This window comes from Mustela nigripes, chromosome 5 (assembly GCF_022355385.1).
Source record: "Mustela nigripes isolate SB6536 chromosome 5, MUSNIG.SB6536, whole genome shotgun sequence".
In the NCBI taxonomy this organism is placed as follows: Eukaryota; Metazoa; Chordata; class Mammalia; order Carnivora; family Mustelidae; genus Mustela; species Mustela nigripes.
In genome coordinates, this window is record NC_081561.1 from 58,116,491 (window position 1) to 58,141,128 (window position 24,638).

The 24,638-nt window shown below is 48.4% G+C and overlaps 1 protein-coding gene across 2 annotated transcripts in view; it reads right to left on the minus strand.

Annotated features, from left to right (window-relative positions):
- The window catches only part of RUNX2 (RUNX family transcription factor 2), a 223,512-nt gene that overhangs the window by 1,499 nt on the left and 197,375 nt on the right, over window positions 1-24,638 (minus strand). The gene's annotated exons all lie outside the window — the stretch shown is intronic.

The window sequence follows — 24,638 nt, forward strand, 5'->3', positions numbered from 1 at the left end:
ACGGGGGGGGGGGGGGGGGGGGGGGTGGGAGAACAGTGGGGGGGGGGGGAGAAAGGGAGCCCCCCCCACCGCCCGGGGGGGGGGGGGGGCCCCCCCCCCCCCCCCCCCCCCCCCCCGCCCCGCAGTCTAGGGAGGTGGCCCTCCCGTGAAGACAGTGAGGGCATGGGGACAGAGTTGCAGCCTCGACTGACACTGTCCTGCCAAGGACAGTGGGTGAAGATGGAAAGGAGGGCCCTTCCCCACTGTTCTCAGAAGCAGAAGTGTGTTAAACAGATGGCCTCCTTCCCCATCCCACCAAAGCCAGGCTCTCAGGGGGCAGTTGAAAGAATCTTGGGCCAGGAGCCAGATGACAGTAGCACTAATCGTCACAGAAAATGCCATGGAACTTTGGGCCAGTCCCATCCTCCCCTCCCCACTTAGGGACTTGATTTCACTTTCCCATCTGTATAAGTTGTACATGTTGGGTCCAGCGACACTCCCCACCCCTCCCCACCCCCCAGACCCTTCCAAGGCTGATCAGCCCACTTTCAAAAATCTTCAATTTGAAGCATTGATCTGGGTTCACAGTGGGCTTCACTCAAGGCCCTGGAGGCTCTTGACAAGCCTACCTTTGCTAGTCTGCCCCTAATCCCTTGAGCCTCCAGGTAAAAAGTGGGCGGCAGCTCTTTGTGACTGGGTCTGGTAAGGAGGTTTACCAAGTTCACATCAAAGGATCCACATCAGTGCAAAAGCCCTTAACTCAGCTGTCTCAGCCACCCTGTTTGCTGCCTTTGGGGAGATAGTCTGTGCTCACCCTGGAAGCAGTTCTGAGTTTTACTGGGACCAAGTCTCTGAGGCCTCGCCCCCAGTTCTAGCTGGAGTGTGTCTCTCTTGGCTTTCTGCGTTGTCTGTTTGAGGGCCCACCTTTACGCCCTGCCCTTCAGGACTTCCAAGCCTTTCAGAGGCAGAACTTGCTCGATTCCCTCAGCTTGTTATCTTGGGAAGGGCCCTATGATGAAAGCCCACGAGTAAACCTATACCCCTGGAAGGTGAACACGTGCACTCTCACGGGCTAGCTGTTCTTTCACCTGTGCCTGGCTGGGGCTCAAAGAAGCCCTGATCACCAGAAGAGAGCTTGTTCCCTCCTGCATCCTGACTCTGGTCCCCCACAGCGTTCTCATAGGGCCCTAGAGGCCTCAGATTTCCAGCGGGCCAGTTTGTGTAGTCGGGAATCCCCTCTGACAGGCCTAGAGGCTCTTGTTCCTCCAGAGAACACAATTTGCAGAGAAACCACCAGAATGCCTAAAAACTTCTCTGGTAGAAATTTCCTGGTCACCTTCTGCTATTGGTTTTCAAGGAACTGCCCCTCCTCTACCAAAACTTCATTTCTTCCGGTTTCCATGAGGATCTTCCCTTGAAAACTGAGAATCTGAGGACATATCTGAGCGCATAATTCCCATGAGCTGAAAATGGTAAGAACTCTACAAACTGATGTTGAGGAAGACATGACTGAGCCCCACACATCCAAATCTCATAGCAGATAAGAAGCCTGTATGTTAAATCAAATACAAGTCTAGTGTATGAAACGCAATGGACACAAGCACACAGAATGTTCTAGCACAGTCTTTCCTAAACTTTAACATTCATGCCATTCCGTGGGACACTCTTAAAGGACAGGCTGTGACTCAGCAGGTCAGGGGTGGGACCAGAGACTCTGCATTTATAGCCAGCTCCCAGATGATGGGCTGCTGCTGGCCTGGGAACCACACCTTGCCTAGCAAAGGTGTAGACCAAATACACAGCTTAGCAATAAAACGTAGGATTCATGACCATAGCAACTTGAGTAACCAGGGGTAGGGGAACCACCTGCAAGCATGATATGATCATGAAGATAGCAACAGTGCTGGTGCTAATGGTAGGAGAGTAAAACAGGTAGCCTCTCCAGCAATGAGTCTCACGGTCCTCAGCCCAGCCTTGAACCTCCAGGGAGCATAAAGACTTTTTTTTTTTTAGATTTTATTTATTTATTTGAGAGAGAGAGAGAGAGAGAGCATGAACAGGGAGGAGAGGGAAAAGCAGCCTCCCCACGATGGGCTCGATAGGCAGGCGCTTAACCAGCTGAGCCACCCAGGTACCCCAGCTTGAAGACTTCTTAAAAAGGAAAATACCTCCCTGCTGTTCCAGCTAAAACTTCAAAAACACATCAAGTTGTCAGGACTCAATCCACCCTGACCGCCACATAGAAATTGAAAACAGAAGCATCTTTTTAATAAGTACCTGACCTTCCTGAACTTTTTCCCAGCTGTCAGGGAACTTGGTTGCAGCCCCAGCCCCAGCTCAGCTAAAATCTGCACCAAATGATTTATAGGTCTCTTCCATCCCTGAAGCTGACCGTTTTATCCCTGATTTGGACAGGTGCCTTTGAATCAATGACATCATTTTCATGCAGCTTCATAATTGCTATAAAAATCACATCAGGGTCCTATTGTTACAAACACAACTCTTGATGGAGGTCAGAGGCTCTCAGGTGGAGAAGGTCAAGGTCATCAGACTGCTTGATTCCCTCCTCCCCCCCACCCCACAGGGTCTCTGATCTTTATCCTGCTTTATTAGTCTTCTGAGCTTTAGGACCACCTGATATTTTATGTACTTTTTCGTCTATAAGGACGTAAGTCATGTGAAAACAAAGACACTGCTTTATTTTATTCTCTGCTGTGTCACCAGGGCCTAAACGGTGTCTGGCATCTACTAGATGCTCAATAAATACTTGTTGAATGAATGCCAAGTAATCATCATCAGTCCAGAAACACAAGCCCAGGTGCAATACACTGATCCAGCTGGACGTTGTCTATCATTCAGTGCTTCCTTTATTTTCAGAGTCATGCACTCTTTGAGACATACTTACACTAAAAAAGTATCCCTTGTTTATCTGATATTCAGATGTAACTGAGTGTCCCATATTTTATCTGGCAACCCCATGGGAGGTCAACATTTTCATCTGGTTTCATAGATGAGGGCACTTTGAAAAAAGAAAAGCAAAACAGCTTAGGCGTTTTCATAGAACTTCAGAGTCAGAAGGAATATTTGCTACTATTTGGATTAACTTCCAAATGGAGATGGCGGTCTGTGCGAGACAGGGACTTGCTGTTTCCTGACCTAGCACGGAACAGAACTGAGAACACAGAGGGACAGGGTCTCCTTTCTCCTAGCAACTATTCATTCAGTCTTCCCATCATTCAGCCACAGAACATACCTGTACTGAGGAATGACCACATGCCAGGTGACCTACTGGGCTCTGGAGACATAGCCCCACCAGACACAGTCCCTCCCCTGCTCCATTGGCTCCCAGTTTGCCTCCCAGATATCAAAACCCCTCCAGTGGATCAGATTGGGGCAGCAATCCAAAAAAGCTGCACTGCAAACATCCGCCATCTATTTAGTGAGTGTTGGTTTGCTGAGAAAGCTTGGATCCTCATCCTTCCAAAGGCGTGCTGGAGACTGGCGTGGGAGCCAGGGTCACCCAAACTCGGAGTGGAAACTTTCTGCCACAGCACTCCTTCCTCTCCCCATCGCTACCCCCATCTTCCTCACACACACAACCATTTGGGACAGATGCTACTTCTAGAGGTGGGAAAGGTTCTATTTACCATCCTAGAAATAACTTTGCCAAAGTCAGTTTTGAAAAAATATGTATAAATCATAAGCATTTGGAAAATTTCTGGTTCCTATTTACCATCCTAGAAAAAATGGTGCAAAAGTCAGTTTTGAAAAACGTCAGTTTTGTACAACTAATAAGCACTTGAAAAGTTTTCATTCTCTCTAGAAATGAAAGAATTGCAAATTAAAAGAAGGAATTATGAACTAAAATACATGGATTGAAAAATATAGATTGAAAAATAAATATATTTAAATATATATTATCAAAAATATATATAACTAAGAAGCGTTTGAGAAGCATTCATTCTCTCTAGACATGAAAGAACCACAAATTAAAATAATAATAATGAACTGAAATAATTAGGAATTAGGAATGATAAACTGCAATGTTTAACTGGTAAAGTTTGCAAGGATTGTCAGGAGAGAGGCATTCTAGCACATTGTTTGTAGTAGAGTAGATCAGTACATCCTCTCCGGAAAGCCATTTAAAAACACGTGCTTAGTTTAGTGAGAAAGGAAATTGCCAAATCATGTTTTGTGAAGGAGTTCAACTGCTTATAGAAAAACGTGTAAAATAAGGACTGGGAGGAAGTACACAAAGATGCTAGGCATGTGAGGGGATTATTGTTTTCTGCGTTTGCCGAGATGTTGGCAGTGAGCGCGCATGGGTATGCTTTCCCTCTCACTGGTCACTGACCTTTAGCAGAAAGTGATGGCTTCCTACCCAGGCTACAGGGTCAAGGTCCTCTGACCACTTTCATTTCAATCTTATTGCTGAGTCAGACTGAGTCACTTTTTGGCTGGCAAATAGCCACCTTGAAAGACTGACCCTTTTTTAAATGTTTTGACACTCATTTGGCATTCCCTGTCACCACCGGGTAGACCCACCAGCCTGAGGCTACCCTTGCTCTGGGGATGCCCCTGGGGGAGAGATGAAGCCTGAGGCTGCCTGTAAGAACCTGCCATTCATTTGCAAATAACCCCTTTAGATCATTTCCCTAAACCCTGCTCTTCTCTCTGACTTCCCCTCAGGGGAAGTCCTCAGTCAATTAGGAAGGTCCCCAGGCTCTACTGCCTCTCCCTAGTCCTCCTGGCCACCCACCACCACTCACCTAGGAAAATCTCTTGCTGAGTCTCAGCCTCTCTTACTTTGTATGAGATAAGAGCTAAATCTATTCATTAATTCATTCAAGAAATATTTATTGAGTACCTACAGTATGCCCCGCAGAATGCTCTTTCCTGTGCAAAGCTAGACCTAAACTCTGACCTCATTGTGGGGGCAGAAAATAATCAAATGACTGCATAAAATAAATGTGTAATTGCAAGAATGATACCATCGACATGCATGCGATAAGCATCTAAATGGGAGGGTTGACCTAATCAAGGAAGATTCCCTGAGGAAATGCTGCTTGAGCAGAGTTCTAGAGTCAAATCAGAATAGGGGAGAAAGCTGAATTCTGAGCAAGGGCCTGTGGCAGGAGGGAGTGTTGCAAATACAGGGGACTTCTAGAGAAAGCCAATGTTGACAGGAATGGAAATAGCTAGGGAAAGGAAGCAGGAGACCAGATGATGCTCAAGAAGAGAGTAGGGGTCAGGAAATGTAGTGTATGATATATACTCCCAGTGTTGCCCAACATCCGTTTTTCTCTTCCTGCTTTTTAGGCCCATGACCACTTAAAGAGTACATTTTCCAGCCTGTCTTCTAATTAGCTGTAGCTAGTAGAGAAATTCTGGGCAGAAAGATGCCAGTAAAGGTACTGTGTGCGATTCTTCCTTTCTCTGCCTGGGATTTGGTTGCAATGGCTGCTGCTCAAGCAGCCCTTTTGGACCATGACGTGGAAACCATCTGCTAAGGATGACAGAGCAGAGCACTGAGTCCTTGATAACTTTGGGGAATTGTTATGCCAATCCTAGCTGGTTCCACTGCAGACTTTTTGTGAGAAAATAAAATCTTATCTGTTAAAACCCCTTTAAACTGGGTTTTCTATCCTCACAACCTCACCAAATCCTGACACACAGGGTCTTGTTGAACTTGTTAAGGAGTTTTTCCCTTATCCTAAGAGCAATGGCAAGGTTTGGGAAAGTTTTAAGCATAAGGGTGTGTGTGTGTTTGATATAATTAGTTTTGTATTTTGAAAAGTTCACCCGGCTGTGTTGGGCAGGGAGTAGACAAAGTAGGAGCGGGACCACCAGTTAGGAGTTCTCAGCTGTGGGTGAGAAATTACAAAATGACAGTTGTTATTGCTAAAGTGACAGTTCTAGAGATGCGGAGAGGCAGTTTCTAGAGACAGCCGGAATGTGGAAATGTTAGGATTTAAGATCTTCAAAGATAAAGGAGGCATCGAAGAAATGGATGCCCTACCTGCTGTTGCTTAAGTGTAAGTTTGCAGAAATTCTCACTCCAGGAGAGCTTCCACTTTCTTGTTCTCTGGAGTCCAGATGGCCCTTCCCAGCCCACACCCAGCCCTCCAGCATAGCTCAGTTCTGACACACCTCACCAGAGGCAGCCCTTGGGAACACTTTCCCAGGAGCCTAGAGGGAGGAGAAACAGGGTAGCCCTGGGGAGCCAGAGGAGCAGAAGTCTGTGGGAAGAGGCTGAACCTGTCGGCAGAAGAAACAGCGTCTCTCAGGCCTGCAGCCGGGTGCTTTCCTTTGATGGCTTAGACTTGGCTGGCTTGCTGCTTGCTCCTTTCAGAAAGCCCGACACACAAAAGGGAGGGTGAGTGTCTGATGAACTCAACCCAATAATATTCACTTCTTTTATTTTCCAGGAACGTCATAAGACCCACAGGGCAGTCTTCTGGGTTTAAGACCTGGTGAGTCAAGTCTGCAAATACCTCTGACTCAGTCTGATCCCAAGTTCTCACCAGGCATCTCCCAGGAACATGGCTCAGCAGGGGAGCTGAAGCTGGACAGCCCGGGCAGGCAGGCGAGAGGATGGTCAGCTGCTCTGGGGGTGGTGGGGAGGGCTTGCCACAGTGCAGAGGACACGGTCATTCTCACCACGTTTGCCAGAAAAGCCAGCATTTACGGACTGTTTCCTAGCATCAGGCCACGTGCAAAGCTGGTATCGCTTTCCATGGTTGTAGAAAACCAGGGTAGACTCTGCTCTGAATCCCATTTTTCTGTGCTGGGAAACTAAGGCTCCGGTATGTTCGGAGAGCCTTAGGAGAGCTGAGAAGGAGGGCCGACATTCCCAGAGAGTCTCCTACATCCAAGGCCATTGATTGGCCAGCATGGCTGCATATTAGGGTTACCTGGGGAGCTTTGTAAAAATCACTGATGCTCCCAACCAATTAAATTTGGATCTCTGGGGAGGGCACCCAGGCAGCCTATGTTTTAAAAGCATCCCAGGTGAGGGGCACCTGGGTGGCACAGTTGGCTGAGTGTCCAATGTCCAATTCTTGGTTTCAGCTCCGGTCCTCTTCTCGGGGCCATGAGATCGAGTCCTGTGATGGGCTTCACGCTCAGCACACTTTTTTTTTTTTTTTTTAATATCAACGAATCCATTATTTTAGGCAAGGTCACCCGCCCTTTTTTTTTTTTTTTTAAAGATTTTCTTTATTTATTTGACAGACAGAGATCACAAGTAGGCAGAGAGGCAGGCTGTGGAGGGGGGTGGGAGGGGGAAGCAGGCTCCCTGCTGAGCAGAGAGCTGCATGTGGGGCTTGCTCCCAGGACCTGAGCTGAAGGCAGAGGCTTAACCCACTGAGCCACTCAGGTACCCCTCAGCACACTCTTTTGTGACTCTTCTCCCTCTGCCTCTCCCCTCTGCACATGCTCTCCTGTTCCCCTCTTTCAAACAAATAAATAAATCTTAAAAAAAAAAAAAGTATCTCAGGTGATTGTAATGCTAATCTGCAGATAGGGTTATTCATCCGTTTTCTCATTTAATCCCAACAATGAAGCTCTGCCCATTTGCCTATCATAGAGAAACTGAAGCTCACAGAATTTGGACAGGTTGGCCAAAGCCCACGGCTAACGAGACCCTCATCTTCACCTGTATCTGGCAGACTCCCACAGGAGTGCTCATTCCTATTGATTCCATTCTCCCTCTTATCTGTGCCTCCTCTCTTTTAGAAGCAAACTTACAAAATGTACAATTTGTTTTGTAATTTGCATCTTTTTCGTTCAAAGTCAAGCGCTATTTAAGCCAGCGACCCAAAGTAATACTAACAGGTGCCACCTATAGCCACGGAATGAAATGCGCTGGCCCAAGGAGCCCCAAAACCATGGCCTTGCCTTCACCCAGGTTCTATTACAGCCAACACACGAAGTCCTCCCAAGAGATGTCCAGTGGCCCCAGCCAGGATGTGGCACTGACTCTCCAAGCAAGAACCCTGCCTAGTCCCTTATCATCCCCTGCCTCTAAGAATCAGAAGACCCAGGCCCGGGAACATGGTCTCTATTTCCTGCAGTGTTAGTAGCTTCCTGGAGAGTGATATGAGAAAAGTCGTCCCCTTTTACTTCTGTGTGACTTACTCAGCCTCTAATTCCCTAGTGGCTGAGGGCTGAGCTAAAGAGGAGTGCTCATCCTTAGTCAAGTTAATAAAGCAAAGTAGGTTGGAAGGGAGAAAGGCAGCCACAGAGACTGAATCGGGAAGCCAAGAGGTGTTCCTGTTCCAAAAAGTACCTTCAAGGAAGAGGGAACAAAGCAGTGAAAGCAGGTATCTACATGCCCATAATCTCAGCATCGTTATTCTCTCAAAGGTCCATAAATGAATGCACAGGAAAACAAAATGCAGGGTGTGTGTGTACGTACAGACATATATACGTATATGTTGTATATGATTATTATTCAGCCTTAAAAAGGAAGGAAATTTTGACACCTGCTGAATGGATGAACCTCGAAGACATTCCTTACACTAAGTGAAATGAGCCGGCCGCAGAAGCCCATCCACAAAGTCTTGTATGATTCCCCTTGTGCGAGGTCCCTGGGTAGTCAATAATCACAGAGGCAGAGAGGAGAATGGTGGCTGCCAGGGGCCGAGGAGGGAAGTGGGGACTGTCAGTGTTTAACCAGGCAGCCTTTTTTCGATTGGGGAGGATGAGGACACTCTGGAGATGGACGGTGGGAATGACTTAACCGACACCATAAAGGTACTTCATGCCCCAGAATGGTGAAAATGGTAAATGTTAATTATTTTGCCACAATAAAAACGGAGTGGGAACCAGGGAGGGGAGGTAGAGACTGTGACACCTTAATTCACGATTTTACCCAAAGGCTTGAGAGAAGATCCATATATGACATCTCGGACTGTTTGTAAAGGAAGAATGGGGAAGGACTGATAAAACAAATTGCGACTGGGAATAGTATAGGTAAGACATGGGTTAAACCCCCCACTGAGGGTCCACTGAGGACCAGGATCACTTATTCAGTCTGGGACATAAACAAGACTGCAGCATTTCGAAGGTGTATCCTTTCTCAAGCACCAGTGTGAACAATTCTAAAATGGTTTTGTGGAGACTGGGTGCACATAGGTTGGAAGAAAATCAAGTCCAGAGCCTGACACTTGCACCTACTTTTAGACCCATTCTGCTTCCATAAGCAAAGTGATTCAACCCTCCAAAGCACTTCCCAGCCAAGCCTCTGGCTTCTCAGGGTCATGCATTCTCACTAGTGCCACTGGCCACAGGAGAAAGGTGGGAATTGTTTCAGTTCAAGAGCCCCATGGGGGTGTCTTGGTGGCTCAGTCAGTTAAGTGTCTGACTCTTGGTTTCAACTCCTTGAGTTGAAATGGGATTGAGCCCCATGTTGGGCTCTGCAGTCAGCAGGAGTCTGCTTGAGATTCTCCCCTCTCCCTCTCCCTCTGCCCCTCCTGCTCATCTGCTCATGTTCTCTCTCTCTCTCTCCCCAAAATAAATAAATAAATCTTAAAAAAAAAAAAAAAAAGATCCCGACTTTCCTCAGCCAGGCTCCTAGCTGCCCCACACCTTCCTCATCCACCCTGCTCCAACTATTCCTTGAAGGTACTAGGCACATTCCCACCTCAGGGCCTTTGCACTTACTGTTCCCTCTGCCTGGAATGCTCCTTCTTTGGGTATCTGCATGACCCACTCCCTCATCTCCTTCTGCCTTTGCTCAGTCCCCTTCTCAAGAGGCCTTTTCCAAATACCCTAGTTGGAACTACAACTTGCATTCCCCCTGCCCCACATCAGCCTTCTGTGCCCCCCTGCCCTGTGCAGCATTTGCTCTCATGGATCCCAACTCACGTCCCCAGGCAGTCCCGATGGAGGAAATGATATGTGCAAATGTATGAGGCTTGGAGATTATGGCCTGTCGATTTGAAATAGCTGGAGTGTAGGGTGTGCAGCGATGGGAGACTCTGAGTGACATGGGTAGCACGGACAGATGGCTGAAGAGCTTGTCCACTAAGCTAAGGAATTTGAACTTTAGCAATGGGGAGCCACTGAAGGATTTTCAGTAGGAGAGTGATAGATTTGATTTGCATTTTTATAAAGATTACTCTGGCAGCCAGCCTTGTGGAGGCTGACCTGGAAGGGGTGAGGCTGCAAAAGACATTGCATCTTGAACCTTGAAGGCACTGAAATGATATCACAGCAGAAAGACGCACCAGAGTGAAGCCGAGCCAACTAGTACGAGAAGCATTTTTTTTTTTTCTAGGAATAGATTGAATTTCAGCAAAAAAGAAACTTTGCTGCCACCCTTTATGGACAATACTGTGAATGTTGGCTCTTGTCCTTGTTCAAGTTGGCCACCCTCGGTCCTTCATGCATCACCATTCAATAAAAGCAAGTGTGGGTTTTATGGGATTGTTTGTTAAGCCCCAAGCCAAGCTTTTCTACTCGCTCAGGCCGGGCTGCTCTGCCAAATTCTAAATTGGCTATTTTTTCACATCCAGTGTGTGAAGGATATCTCTATGTGTCCCTGTGAACATCCCCATTTGGAGGAAGACACAAGTTGACTACACATAATCCCTTTATGTGCTTTTTTGAAGGGACGTTTACACAACCTGTATACTCCTTGCCATGAATATTTTTATAGCACAGAGAAAGGGAGGGACAAAATGAAAAAGTTATTCCCACACCATAACCAACTTAGGCTCGTGAAGAAAAATTCAAAATAGATTACGTTTCTTAGCCATGCCTCCAGGGTTGAACAGTTCCCAAATCAACCCATTTAATCTTTCCTCTTGGAGGGTCACTCACCTTCGAACTTCATTTTGTTTGTTTTGTTTTGTTTTGTTTTTTAACTGTCATTAAAGAATAGAGCCCAGGCCAGACCCGGCTGGAGCCTAGGCTCCCTGCCCACATCCGCCACCCCCTCCAGGAAGAGCTCACCAAAGGGGCCATCTCGCTTGTAAAAGAGCGGCTGCTTGATGAACTTGATGGAAAGAGCCGGGTTGTAAAAGACGGCATTTTGGTTTTAACAAGGCCAGGAAGCCCGGAGCGGAGCCAGCTGGGTAGTCTGAGCGAACCCAAGAATATTAGAACCCGAGGTCACGCAGAGCTGGGACGCCACCAGGAATGTGGGGTGCCGAGACAGTCTGGCGAGAGGCTGCCAAGGTACCCCCCATGTGAGTCCATAGGTGGAGCTGGAGGGGCCGGAAGAGTTGGACCAGAGCAGTGCCGGGCCCACTACCCGGGGTCCCCTGGGTCCTCTTCACACGACAGGGCCCCAGACCCCTGTGCGGGGGACACATGCGTATCCACCCGCCAGCTTAGCGGCGACAGCATCTCCTTGACCGGCTTCATGGTGCCCCCTGGACCCACACTGAGTAAGGAAGGAAGCACTGGCTCCCCAGCTGGAGAGGAGGGAGCAGTAATGGTCCCATTTCCCAAGGCAACGAGCAGCCAGGCTCTAGACAAAGGTGTTCCCTAAGCCAATGGCTGAGCAAAGGGCTCAGGATCCCCCAGGACCCTCTATTGTCAATCAGTCCGAAGTGACGATGCCCAGCTCCAGAGATGCCTGGCAAACATCTATTAAGTGGATCTCCCTGTTTCTCCAATTGTTCTCTGCCGCCCAGGGAGCAGACCCTGGATCTTAACAATGGATGCTTCCGGTGTCTATTGCCACCTATCACGACAATCCCCCTGCACCTGCCGTACTTGGAAGCAAGTGATCCTAAGAGATGGCCATATTAGCTTCTCTAATTGCCCCATCTGGGCATTTTTTTTTTTTTAAGATTTTATTTATTTTATTTGACAGAGCGAGAAATCAGAAGTAGGCAGAGCAGCAAGCAGAGAAAGGGGGGAAGCAGGCTCCCCGCTGAGCAGAGAGCCCGATGTGGGGCTCGAGCCCGATGTGGGGCTCAATCCCCGGACCCTGAGATCATGACCTGAGCCAAAGGCAGAGGCTTAAACCACTGAGCCACCCAGGTGCCCCCATCTGGGCATTTTTAATACTCTGTCCTTTCTCTTAAGGACTCCTCTGAGATTAGACCTTTCAGCCTTACCACTGTGTCTCTTCTCAGAAAATCTTTTCTAATTTGAGTACCAGCTTTCCCTTTTTTTTTTTTTTTCTTCATTTCATGCCCTTCCTCCTAATGATAACCCTTTGTGCCAGGCCCAATTATATGCAAAGCTCAAATGAGCAGCCCCAACTCTAAATTTGGCTCTATCCATTGGAAGACGAGATCATGGGCATCCTGCTTTGTCCAGAGGGAATGATGCTGGTCCCCAAAGGGAAACAAAGCTGGGTGGGACAGGGATGGAGCTGTGCAAAAACAAAAGTCTAGAATGAAGGAACAGACCCAAGCAGGCTGCCCCCAGGTCACCAGGGCTCAAGGCTGATCCTGCATTTTTAGCCAGGCCCGTAAGGACTCTGCCCTGCCAGAGACATGCAGAAACAACAGAACTGCTTTGATTTTCCCTTTTTAAAAAACGTCCTCCAGCCTGACCCTACTACCTATGCTCTCACCGCAGGGTCAGCAGAGGGTGAAATGAGAGCATTCTCGGGGAATTTCCTGACTGCTGTGAATTTTTCTCAAGATCTGGCCGTGAGTCAATGTGATGCACTGTGACCCATGGTATGACTTGTCGTGACTACCCCTCCCTTCTGGAACACCATAAGAAGCATTTCCCTGCTGAGTAATGGAGGACCAACATCCATAAGGCTCCCGCCATCCGCAACTTTCCCTCCACGCTGGCTTTCAGTTAGAGCCGATGAGAGAATTATCTCTACATCATGTTTCGTTAGGTTATTAATATTCTCCAGAAAGATCTCGATGGAGGCAGTTCACCTCCTTTCAAAATTAAGCTCTCTTGTACAATTTTTGTCGGTTATGACATTTTGGGGATTTAGAGCTGGAAGTGGGCATGAGAGGGGGAAGGGAGAATTGAGAATTACTGAGATCTACAATGCCCTGACAAGATCTGAGAACCCAGAACTCCCTGTAAGGCCCAACGACACTGGACTAAGGAGGGAGGGAAGGAGAATTATTGGACCAAATTTACTCATGTTTACCTAATTATTGATGTTCAATCTGAAATAGTCAAACAAAGCAGACAAATTCCAGCTTCATGTGTGAATTGTCTGACTCCCAGCACTGGGTATCACTTGTTCATGGGGACCAGCGAGAACCAGTCTCTGCTAGAAATGGTTTATAATTACCCCCCTGAGAGTCTGGGGGCAAGTGGTCAGTTCAATGACATCCTTCGAAAGATCCCGGAATTAAAGCAGAAGTGTTCGAATGAGACTGGTAACTATCCATGGAACACGGCCTGACACGAGGTTTTGGGGAGCATATATGTAAGCTCCCTAAGGCATTTTGCAAATTGCCAGACATTATGCAAACAGCAAGGAAGTGTCGCTATTACCATCATTGCGTGCATAACACACTACTGTGGAACCAAAGATGAAAACCACTTATAAATGCAGCATAGAGTAGCTATTATCCTTGGGAATCTCGGGGCAAACATCTTTATTCCTTGCCTTCAAATGGAGAGAATGAAGGGCGAGACACCAAGTGAGTTGGGCAGACATTGAGGAAACGGAGACACCTCTTGCCCTAAAGTCAGAGCCGCTCTGGCCCCTTGGCCCCATTCTAGCCCAGGTCCCTGAGTGAGAACAGAGCATCCTCAGTTGTAGGAAGCCTAAGCTGGGAAGGAAAATCCCAACTGTGAGCAAAGCTCGCAGAGCTCTTGCACGTCCTGCCCTTCTGAGGTAAACTAAGATAAATATTTTCTGGGGCACTTTCAACCAAGATGAACAAAGTTCTCACACCCCTCTTCTTCCCCTCCCCCAACCCTCATCCCATCATCTCACAGCATTTCATCTTAAAAAGCAACTCTTCCATTTCCTTCTCCTTCTGGAAAAGAAAACCTCTTTCCAAATTGCTGCCTTTCCACTGACTTGTGAGGGCAAAACAAAAGACTAAAAGGAGGCCACTGGGTAAAAAGGAACCCCATCTTGGCAAACTACAGCTTTTTAATTTTTGTTTGCAAATTTTTATTATACATTACATATTTTCCTATATATATTATTTTGAAGATATTTTTACTGTAACTTTTAAGTATAGACTTTTTTTTTTTTTTTAAGTATAGACATATTTTCCAACAGGAAAGGAGGTGACAATAGAGGTCCAGGCCCCAGGGGCAGGCCTGTCAGGAGGAAGGGCTCTCCTCAGATCCTTGGGCAGGCTTCTCTTGCTGGAGGGCTCTGGAGACATTTTCTTTCAAGCTCTCCGTGTTGGAGTCCACCGATCTATAAAATGAGCAACACAACATTCTGCCCTCCTTCAGGTGGGCCATGAGGTTTGATCATTGTAAATTTGTGAACTGTTTTAAGGTCCTCGGGTTAAAGCGGTTAACGAGAAAACACACAAATGATTACAGTGTGGAATTCCGCTGAGTTGTCCTGTTTCCTGTCACTGCTCTCCCCTGTGTGTTACATTACTTGGAACAAGGACCATGAGCTATGAGGTCATCAGAAAGCCTTTAAGTAATTTCTTGGCCTACTTTTCTCTACCTAAAAAAAAAAAAAAAAGTCTTCTACTCTGTTTTGGTGGGGGTGCGGGGGGGTGGGGAGGGGTTCCTTGCAGCCAAAAGCTTTTTCCTCCTAGTGGATAACTATTAGCATAGGAGCCAGTTGGTTGGAAATGCACCAACCATTCCCATCTTGGTGTTTTCTACTGGTCTCTCATCTCTGGCTCTAGTTGTCTTTGCTCCCCACCTCCAGTTTTTAATAACTTGTACGTTTTAATGACTTAAAACAAACTTGACTCTGAGCCCTTGGCTGTGAAATCTGCTTCTGCTTCTCAGACTGGCGGCCAAGATAGGGGACTGGATCCGCCCGAGGTATGGGTGACTGCCGCGGTGATGGCACAGAGCCCTGCGGCCCGAGGAGGTCTTGCCCATTCGGGGCTTGGCAAGAGTGGCGTCACAGGTGCAGTGTGGAGCCACACCCGGGCAGCTGCCAAGGCGGTTGTGAGGCAGGGGCCAAGAACGCCCCTTACCCCGACTGCAGCTGGGTTTCTCAACAGGTGTTGCCTGGCGGCAGGGTGCGCCCACATCTGTCCCATCCTTCCCCAGGAAGGATGCATTTCTGCATGCATCCCAGATCAGGGGCATCCTTGTGGGCTCTCTCCTACTCCCCACCGCCAGGCACAAGGCCACAGAGATTTCTGAGCACAAGGCAGTCCATTGCAACCAAGAGCACTCAGAGTCACGTTTTCCCTGCCCACCCCCCTCAACCTGTGGCTAACTGAACAAGTTCGAGCTGCCCCTCAAATTACAGGCACCTCCCTGGCCACCCCGTGGGAAGAAAGTATCTCCAGAGAAGGCCACAGCGGACCTTTCCCTGACTGACTCTGTGTAGGGTACAAGTGAGCTGCCGCCGCCACCCCCACAAAGCTAGCTCACCCCACATAGTCGGTCAGGCCCCGACTTCTCTGCTCCCCTCAGACTGGAAGAACCACATGAGGGAGAGCAAAAGCAGGCCTGAGCTTGGGACAGGACAGAACCGGGTACCTTCCTCCTGGCCCTGCTTCACCAGCTCCTCCCCAGCGCGACCAAGATTCACTCCTTCCTCTTCTGCCGGGCACCATTTCCACTCCAGTCTACCCTCGCTTCCCTGCTCAGGGATAGGTAGTTATCTTGAGTGTATGTGTGTATGCGCGTTGCCTCCTCAACAAGATGAGAGTAGAAAGTCTGTCTTAAACGGCCAGACAGCAACCCCCAACAGTGTGTTACTCATCTCTGCAGACTTGAAAACCAAATCAGAAAAACATGGCATGTTAAATTCCCTCTGAGTCTGTGCATACAATCCAAAATCTCCTATCCCAATCCGTTGTGCATTGGGAAGAAACTTACTGTGTCCTCCTTACCTATATTTTAGTTTATTTTACTCTGTTTTACTTTTCCCATGGGCTACAAAATGGAGCTCCATGAAAATTCAGTTGCATTAGTTTCCAAGTAATGCCAACCCATTCTGAGCTGAACAAAGTTAAATGATTTCCTCACTGCAGGACTTCTCGGGACCTTAACATGATAACAGTCATGGTAATCATCCTTGAGGGGGATGTAGAATGCAGAATTTTCCATATTTACTCTACCTTAAAGTCCCCTTTATGGAGGAATATTCTGAAGGACTGATAACTCTGGTCAAGGCTGCAGGAAACATTGGCTCCTCTCTTGGATTATGTTCAGTGCCCAGCATAGGATCAGGAAAAGCCTGATACTTAAGACCAATATTCTTGCCTTGCTTCAAACCAGAGAACAGAATTGGCCTCATCTTCCAGAACCCTAGGCTGTCGCAGGTGGAAGAAGCCATTTGGCAAATGAGGGACTTGCTCAAATTTTTGCTCCAGGGTGTGTTTCAACCCAGGAAATAAGGCGATATCCAAAGTTGTTCTTTTCACAATAAGACCCTCAGAAAAAGCCATGACCCTCAGAAAAAGCCACACCCCTCAGTTGCTGACCACCATCAATATCCAGCATCAGGGCAACAAAAGCACTGCAAAGCCTAGAAAAGTAAAGATCTAGCACTGGGTTGTGTTGACTCCTAATTACAACTCTTAACTCTTCTGCTGCCAGCCTTCTGGGACCTGGCCTAACTTCCTTTGAAGCTCTCACTAATCAAATCTCACCTCCTGCCCCCACCCCCACCCCGGGGTGCTTACTTTGGTGATCCAGATGACAAGGAGGTGGGACTTGAGCCCTTGCTCTGGAAGCCTCTGACCTGCCCTATGGCCTAGACATACATCCAAAGACCCAATTTCATTTTCTCAGATCAGGGGGAAGAGAAGAGAGGAATGGTCTTCTAGCTTCCTGGGGATGTTGGGGATCTCAATCTTAGAGAGTGGTGGCCTGGGTGGGTAGGAGGCACTGTCAGGGCCAAGCCAAGGATAGGACCAGGGTGTGTGGAGAAGCCAGGAAGGTTTCCACAGTGCGCCATCAACAATGAAACGTGGAAAATCAGAGCGCACTTGGGGAAGGATCTTTATACCTCCAGCCATTCACAGCAGCATCCCTGGTGCCAGAGTTGATTCCTGTCATTTCCTCATTTCCCCCAGACATTGTCCCTACAGAGAGGGCTGGGGATTATAGGAGAAGCAGGCAGATGACATCCTCTGAGAGGCCATCAAGGCTTCTAAGAATCACAGCAAGCTTCTTCAGGCCAGCTCATGCTTCTTCCTCTTTCTCTCCATGGGCACGAGTACGGGGAGGCAGGGATGAAAGCAGCGTGTTCACCTGTAACAGGAGCATCACGGTTCCCTTCTGGTTCATCTCACAGGGGCTTCTGGGACTCAAGGCAGGGAGGGGGGCACCGAGAGAACCAAGGGTGAGTCTCTCATCCATTTTCCCACAGCTTGCCATTCCTGCAACTCAGCGTCTCTTCCCCAGGCAGATCAACTCCAGACTCCCTCTCTGCCAATACAGGAGACCTAAAAATCCCACCTTATTAGATTCTAATTAAAGAATTACATGGTGAGGGTCTCCTGAGCTGCCTCACCTGGGACAAGCTGTGTAATAGAAAAGACAGGTTCCAGCTCCCTTCGCTGACCACCTACCCTGCTCTAACTACACCTGAGTGTCTCTTCACCTCTGCAAGGCCTTTCCTGGGAAGCTCTCAAAGATGGTGGCAGAGTAAGGATGACTTCAGCCAGGGTAGCCATATCTCCATCTTCCCGACAGATCCATATGGAGTGAGAGGACAGGACCAGAGGGGAGAAGGCCGGAGAGACTAGGATGGGTTCATTTCTGCCTCCTCCCCACAAGCCCAGACCAACTGCCAGGTCTGTGCTTCCAGTAACGGATCCCCCAAAGCTGCTTCCCAGCATTTTGCCCAACATGAGTCAAATGGAAGCCCAAGATTAGCAGATGACTTTTCCCAGACAGAAGAACCCTCAGAGCGCCAGCATGTTGACGAGGCTCAACGTGCTTCCTCTTGCTGTACCTTGATCCTCCGACTTTAACTCGAAGCTTTCATCAGCCCAATCTCAGACTTTAGGATTCATAGACAAAGCCCCAGCCCTTCGCACACCCTTGCTGTCTGCAGGGACCTGACCATGGTCACTGCTGCTTGTCCTGCTGCTTCGCGGAAGCCCCCGCAAACCCATCAGAGCTCCCAGCTTGAGGTGGCCACGGAAAGACTCCAGGAGCGTCCTCACCAGTCACGTGGGAGAATCAGGGCACACTATCCAAGGACAAGAGGGAAGGGGGCTACAGAAAAGGGGAGGAAAGAAGGGAAGAGGAGAGAAGGGGGAGCAATGGAAAGGAGAAGAGAAGCGAAAGAACATCAGGCCAGGAAACGTTTAGACGAGAGCTTTCTCTTCCCAAACAGAGGGATGTGACCAGGGGAGGAAGGCCACAAAAGGGAACACATACACATAATTATAAATACAGTTATTTTGGGACTCGATGGAGAATGGATGCTGGTGGTCTCCCCCTTCTTCCTGGTGGGTCGGTGTTCATTCCAGGGAGGAAAATGGGGCCATCACAAGCCTGGCCCTGTGGCCCAATGAGGCGGCCAGCGGGGAACCGCAGAGGGCAGCCACAGGGGCGGCGGCCCAGGGCCGCACCTTCGTGCGGTCGGCCCATCTGTGTGAGCAGCACTTTGATATCTGGCCACGAAAGGGCCAGTTCTCAAAGCCCCCATTCATGGACCCTACACACAGGAGCAGCAAACAGAAAAAAAATGTTTCTCTGTCCGTCTAGAAAGGTGGGTTCCTGTTTATTAATCGAAGACCACATAAAGAATGCATGGTTACAAATGTTCTTTCTGAGGACCTCAGAAGCTGGTGGCTGGATGTCAAAAAAAAAATAAATAAGTAAGAATTCCATCCGGTCATTAGCTGGGACAAAAAGCTGCTGCGTGTGGCCCCCGTGTTAGTTTTAAAAGGAAAATTCTACAAAAGTACAGGGGTGGGAGACCTGTTTTCAGTAGGCCGCCCCTCACTTGAGGCAACCTGGCTTTTCCAGAGGCCCTGTGGCAAACAGGCCTGCTGCTAGGAACTCTCGGGTGCCAGGGTCAGCAGCAGCTGGCCGCAGGCACTCCCCTCTTCCTGCTGGCACCCCCTTTCTCTTCCTTCTGGGTCTGGAGTAATGACAAACATTGGCAATTAGCTCCCTGGGCAAATTCCTGCACCGGGGAGGCTAGCCCAGACTGTGAGGGTCGGGCCTCGGTCCGAGAGCATGGGCCGGACTTCCCGTCTTCAGCAGGGACTGTGGAAGAGGAAGGAAGAAGCAAACGGGAAATAAGTTGGAGGCTCGTACTGTCCTTTGAAGCTCCATTAAAGCAAACTGATGAGCTGTACACGGTGTACACCATAGATCTTCCCAAATTACGGCGGTAATCGTGAACAGGGAGCCATGTTATTGCAGAGCAAGAGATGAAGAGGAAGCTGGTTCAGGCGTCCAGTGCAGGACAGAAAAGTCTGGAGTGTGGTAATAAAGTACAAGTCGCTGCTGGGGGTCACACCAACAGGAACAAATCCTTGCTCTTAGCGGAGAAGGGGGAAAGGGGAGAGCCAGAGGAATGGGGGGACTCAGGGCCTTTTAGGTTATTTTATTTCTCTGGTAGATCCTAACTGATTTCTAGAGGCCGGGATTGAGCAGGCCTGTCACCCAATCACAAGGTCATCTCAAATATGTGCAGAGTGTGTACCCCACTCAGCTTCCAGACCACCAGCATGTTTTTTTAAATTTCTTTAGACTACAGATATTGCCCATGCTGGAATTGCCCCATGAAATCACCTCAGGACTTCGTCTGCAGTTCTGGGGTGTTCTTCAAGTGCCTGCTGGAGCCCAGCCCCCCAAAACCACTGCCAATTTTATTCTAATGTCACAGGCAAATACGTCGTCCTTCTCATGTCTGCCTACCACAGCTGTGAGCTAAGGGAAAGTCTCCATTTGGCTGAGGTGGCCTCTGTTGTTTTCCATATACCTAGACGCACATCTGGTTGGGATGAACTGGCCCCGCGTGACAGGTAGATCTCCTATCAGTGGACTACAAGGCTGGTTCTGACCCTCAGTAGAAAACGTAAGTCCAGGTCAGGCGCCAGGACAGAGGCCATGCCTGAACACTGGGCAGCCACAGGGCAGCCCAATGGACTGAGTCAGAAGACCAAGATTCAGAGACCTTCCTCCTTGAACCCTTTGGCCTCAGGCCCTCCATCCTCTTACCTGGAGAAGGGGACTGGGGCTGAGTTCAGACAAGGAAGCCCCAGAAGCAGGGGAAAAGTCAGGTCTAAGGCAGGGATGGAAGCCAAGACTTAGAGGGGGTCTTCTTGAAAGACACCATGCAGAGTGGACAAGGGAGGGGAAGGGGAGAAGGAGGCAACCACCATAAGAACTCATGAGGGTACCCAGGGCCAACAGGCAGGGATGCACCATCCTTGGTGAGTGCACTGTTGGCTTCTGGTCACAGAAGAAGATCCGCTCTATGTTAAGATCTTGACAGGTTTCTACGTCACCTTTCTCTTTGATGCCAGTTCTCAGAGAATACAGTGTGGGTTCCACTCAAAGCCACCCTAGCCTTACTCGGAGAAGTCAGTATGATTTTCCCCACTTTGCAAGTGAGAAAACAGACAATGAGATAAAGAAGTGAATCTGGAGGAATCCAGGCAGGGTTTCTCAGGCCAGGCCTAAAGCCCCACCACCCAGCATGGCCCAAGGCCTTTGCGTGGAGCTATCTGTACTTGCTTCTTAAGCATCTGTCTCCAAAAGCCTCCACATCAGGGGGTGAAGGACCTAACCCACAGACCTTGATGAGCAATCCCCTCCACTAACTTCCAAGGCCCACACAAACCATGGAGGATGAAGTCCTGGACAGCAGCTAAGGCACCATGTGGTCCATTCTCATTCACCTAAGCCAGGCCTGTGCACAGAGCTGGCTCCATCAGACTCCACCCCCAAGCACCCTCTTCAGGAATGACCGCTGACTCTGGGGCCCAGGGAGTAAGACCATGAAAACCAGCCCTGCACCTCATCTGATGAAGACAGGCCCCAACAAAAGGCCAACAAAATCAGTGCTTCCCCCAAGGCCACACCATGCTGCCAAGCAACTATTTGGCAGCCTCCTCCTCATTTTTAGTTTTTGGTTTTGCCAATGCCTTCCCCAGCTCTGCTTCTTTCCTCCTGCCTATTGCTGAGATTCCCAATTTCTAAATGGCCCCTACTTCGTGTTGGCATACAATCCAGAGGAGACCTCATTTTTCCAAGCCCCTCCTCATAATTATTCAGTAGGAGTCCAAATCATAAAAAGCCCTTCCCCATTCCTTCCATCTGAGATGCCCACTTTTGGGGTACATTCTCCCTTGCTGCAGCAAATTAATCAACCTGACTTTGTTTGACAATACCTGCATTCTTGATGATTGTAACCTGTTGGAAAGAGAAATATGGGGGGAACTAACTGAGGCTGAGCCTTGCTTCTGGAACCATAGGGGTCTCTGCAAACCCAGCCTCTACAGGCATGCTGCCGATGCTCTGCTGAGATATTCACCTTGGAATCAACACCTGATTTTCCAGAGACCAATCTGAGGCCCCAACCATAGAGTACATGACCTACATCCTGTAGCTTTTTTCCCATTTCTCCCAGAGGCCACATTTCAAAATGTAGTCAGGGTTCCATGGAGAGAAACAGAGGGACACTGAAATATATGCCTTTGTTGTTGTTATTGTCTTACTGGTGCTATTCTTAATTTTTACATTGAAAAAAGTCTGCTTTCTGATTTAAAAATAATAGTACAGAACATTGAAACTCTAGAAAAATATAAGCAACTAAAAATAACCTGAAATCCACTAGTCTATTGCTATTCCCGTTTTGGTGACCCATCTCTTCATAGCTAGGTACACAAAGAGAGACATACTTTCTGTATAACTGGGATACCACGCATACTATGTTCTGTATGGTGTTTCCTCCCTCTCTTTCATGATCTTTGTTCTCATCTCCCACCTCCCCCTCCTCCACAGTCCCCCTGCCAGGAAACCAATGTTACCTCATGTGCCTCCTTCTACACTGCTCTTTACTCTTTGAGTTCTACAGCTGTGGATCATTAGAATAGCCCTGCTGCCCCAGAGGAAGGCCCAGATTTTGACAATGGCCCCTGGGGACAAAGAAGGAGGTCCGCACATGCAATTAAGGAAGCTCTGATTAGAAGTCAGAAGACCTCTGCCCCATAGATGCTGGATGTGATGTTATCATTTTAAGGACTGTTGGAGTCAGTTGCAGAGCCAAGTTCTACTGAAAAGATACCAGTAGGACCAACAGAACAGCCTCAAAGAGTTCTCCTCTTTCTCCTCCTCCTCCCAAAACTAAGTTGCATAAGGTAAAGGCGGTTCTGTATGGATTTCGACACACCCCCAAAGCCCCTTTAGGCAAGACTTCAGTTGGTCCTCCGGGTGTGGCAGTGATTTGGGCAGGACGGTACCCAACCAGGTTTTGTTGCCAGCCTTCTCAGAGTTGCACTCTCCTCCCAACAAATCCGTCCCTGGTTGGAAGGTCCTCCCCCATCCTGCTGAATAGGATCCCTCTCTGCTCCCACTGAGCAACTTCTGCCTTTCTCTCTTTCTCTCATGTGATTATTCAAGACCTTGGTTTTCCTGCCCTTCCCCTCATCGGATTCACCATATTCTGCACTGAGCTCTTCATGCCTGTTCATACATGACATTAGTTTACCATCTTGTGTGGTATCTTCGAAACCCCACACATGACAAATGACTGCTTCATAAGGGGCTGTATCCTACAGCCCGCGCTAAGAATGGACGCCGTTTTAACCAAACCTATCTTTTGAAAATTTAGGTGTACTCTAAAGATGAATTACATGGTAGTTATTAGATAAAAAAACAATTGGCTGCAGGGTCCCTGGGTGGCTCAATTGGGTAAGCATCTGCCTTCAGCTCAGGTCATGATCCCAGGACCCTGGGATCCCAGGGTGGAGCCCGGAGTCAGGCTCCCCGCACAGCAGGGAGTCTGCTTCTCCCTCTCTCTTTGCCTCTCCCCCAGCTCATGTGCTTCCTCTCTCTCTCTCTCTCTCTCTCTCTCAAATAAACAAGTAAGGTCTTTAAAAACCAACTGGTTACATAGGAAAGGAAAATGCTATTTGGGACTACAATAATAAGTGACTTGTACCCAAAATTTCAGAAGCAGATTTACTGTGTTAAAAGGCAGGCAGCACATCTTCGTCCCTGTTTGTGGGTGGGTGTCTGCATCCCTATGCGTGGGCCTCTGGTATCTGGCTGTTGAAATCACGACCAGATCGCCTGCCACGTTCTGCCCCGCTTCCTGTCATTCACCAGAAGCAGCTTCTTGCAGCCACAGCTCTGCTGGGCAAACAGGTGCTACAGAGTTCACCCAAAATATTAAAAAAAAAAAAAAGAAAAAGAAAAAAGAAAAAAAGAAATCCAAAAACAAAACTTTCCACTCAGAGCAGGCAAGGTTTACTTTTTTAAAGTAAGTGTTACTTAACAGAAGGCCTTGTAAAGCTCATAAAACTCTGGAACATCTGGTAAACGGTGTCAATTTTACACATTCTCCAGCACAGGGTACATGACTCTTGTTTCCACTGGCATAACTCAAGGTTGCTGGTGCGTCTCCGGGCACCCTGCCCACCCTGATTTTCATGGGACAATCCGCAGCCAACAGGTCTGTCTCTACCTTCCACCAGCCCAGCGACAGACAACAGACAACCTCATGGCCCCAGTCCCGGAGGCTACGAAGGTGGTAGGCAGAGTGGAATGGGCCAAGGACATCTCCCCTGCTGTGACCGGCACAGCGCGCACAGCATGCCGGGAGGCTGGGGGAGGGGTGTGGAGCAGGGAGGTCCACGTGACTAGCAGACCCATTTTTCAAGGTGCCTTTAAAATATCACAGGAAGCTGTGGTTTTAATCTTCCTTCATGTATCCTAGATCTTAAACACACCACCTTTTTGCCTGGGTTAGGTGCCAGGATTTGGGGAAGTTTACTCAAAAACATTTAAAAGTGATATTTCCAAAGTCTTCCAGAAAGGAGATCACAGTCCCATATGCAGATGCTATTTTCTATACCCGTTTTTATATCCTGGCAAGTCAGGATCCCAAAGGCTCCACAGTGAGATTCTGACTTTGCTAGCTGAAGGCTTCTTCCTTCCCAGTCAGCCTGCCCTCCCACTGTGTGACTTTCAATAGGGGGTTGGGGGGTGGTGGTGGTGATAATCACAGGAAAACATCAGAGGGATAATCTAAATTTTGAGCCCCCAAGCAAACATCTCAGAAAGCTAACCCTCACCCTTTTGCAAATTCTCGTGTGCCTGCCTGTCTCTTCAGGAAGCCCTGTGTTTTTAGGGCTCAGGAGATGACCCCAGTCTCCAAAACCTGGTAGACCCAGCACAGTGTCAGCCCCCAGGAAGGACCCAGGACCCCTGGCCAAAGGAGGTCTGACTATGAGTTCTTGGGCAAGCCCCTCACTTGAGCCTCAATGTCTTCATCTGAGAAACCGATTATTGTCACAAAATTGATGGGAGAATCAAACAACTTAATACACAAGAATGTGGTCTGTACAACATGCCACAACTCTGACCTACAGTTATACATACATAATTGCTGACTATTTTGTCTTTTC